Source organism: Gavialis gangeticus, unplaced genomic scaffold, assembly GCF_001723915.1.
Source record: "Gavialis gangeticus isolate Ggan-Ray unplaced genomic scaffold, GavGan_comp1, whole genome shotgun sequence".
In the NCBI taxonomy this organism is placed as follows: Eukaryota; Metazoa; Chordata; order Crocodylia; family Gavialidae; genus Gavialis; species Gavialis gangeticus.
The window spans coordinates 180,352,814-180,354,292 of record NW_017729022.1 but is presented as its reverse complement, the minus strand read 5'-3'; positions in this window follow the sequence as shown (position 1 = coordinate 180,354,292).

The window sequence follows — 1,479 nt, the reverse complement described above, 5'->3', positions numbered from 1 at the left end:
AGGGATGAGGATGGTCCTGCTTCGGGGGGGGAAATTACATCAGTGGTTCTCAGCTTCTTTTTTTTTTTGCACCAGGACCCATCTGTCAACTTCGCTGGCCAGACCCGACCCCGTGCCCCCCCAGTGTGTGGGGCATGGGAGCCCCCCAAGCAGCCCCTAGCAGGCTAGGGCTCTGCCAGCCTGCAAGAGAAAAGCCACGTTTTTCTCCTTTAAAGGAGAACCCATTTTTAAAGTTTGTCCATCCATGTTTCAAGTTCGTTTAGGACCCTTTCCTATATCCATCCGGCCTGCTTTTGGGTCACCTGGAGCACTGGACCAGATGACCTCCTGGGGTCCCTTCTAACCCTCATTTTCTAGGATTCCTGTACCCATTTTACAGAAGGAGACACTTCAGTGAGGTGAAGGCAACAGCGGGCAGCAGAGCTGGCAGGGGTTCATTCTCCAGTGGCAGCCCAGCTTTCCTCCCCCCTACCTTTGCTGGCCAGCTTTCCAAGAAAAGACTGCCCTTCCTGCTTCCAGTAGCAGGGTAGGGGGGAAATGTTGGGCACCCTCATCCTCTCCCCCTCAGGCACAAAATTACTCTCTTACTTAGAAAATCAGTTTTGACAGGAATCTCTCTCCCTTCCACAGAAGCCTTGATTCTAATTTTGGCTTCCCAGACATAAACCCAGGCACAAAATTAGGCCACATGGATTGTGTTCTAGTGCCTTAAAGACTTGAGGGGGAGGAAAAGCTTTGAGCCATGTGTTATCTGAAAGGGAAGAGTGTTATTATTTTAAGTTACCTAAATGATTGCATTTTAAAATGGAGTGCAATCCCAGGCAGTACTAGGAAATTTAACAGTTTGGCTGCAGCCCCAAAAAACATCTCAGATCATTTTGGCTTTTAATGGTCCGCCAAATTAGTTGTAACGGAGGGACAATAAAGCTTTAAGACTTAACAGAGGTGATTATTAGTCATTAATATTGTGACACCTTTAGCTACTATGTTCAACATGTTCTGTAATGATTTGTAATTAATCAAATGGATAGTCTTATTACAATTAAATCCCATCTTCAAATCACACTGTTTAAAAAAAGTATAGTTTTGAAAAAGTCCCAGAAGCTCTAAACCCCTGAAATTTAAGAAGTCAGGACATTTTCATAATGTGTTTCTTATCACATTGATTACATTAGCACAATGCTTTCATGAATGTTTAAATTACCATATAAAAGAAACAGTCTATTTTGTATTTTAAATGTCTCATCTTTGTTATAGTTTTAGATTGGTGCTTTATTTCACCATCTTTAAAAAATCTCCCCCCCCCCCACAAAGCATTGATCTTGGTCCAATTCTACCAGAGTTGTGTATTTTTGAGGCCTCAGCCTACCTTAAGCTCCATTTCCCCTTCTGCTTTCATTATCAGCCACTCATTTTAGCACATACATGAAATAAGAGCTCTAATTGTATCTATTGTGATACAAAAGTTGCCTAGGCAAG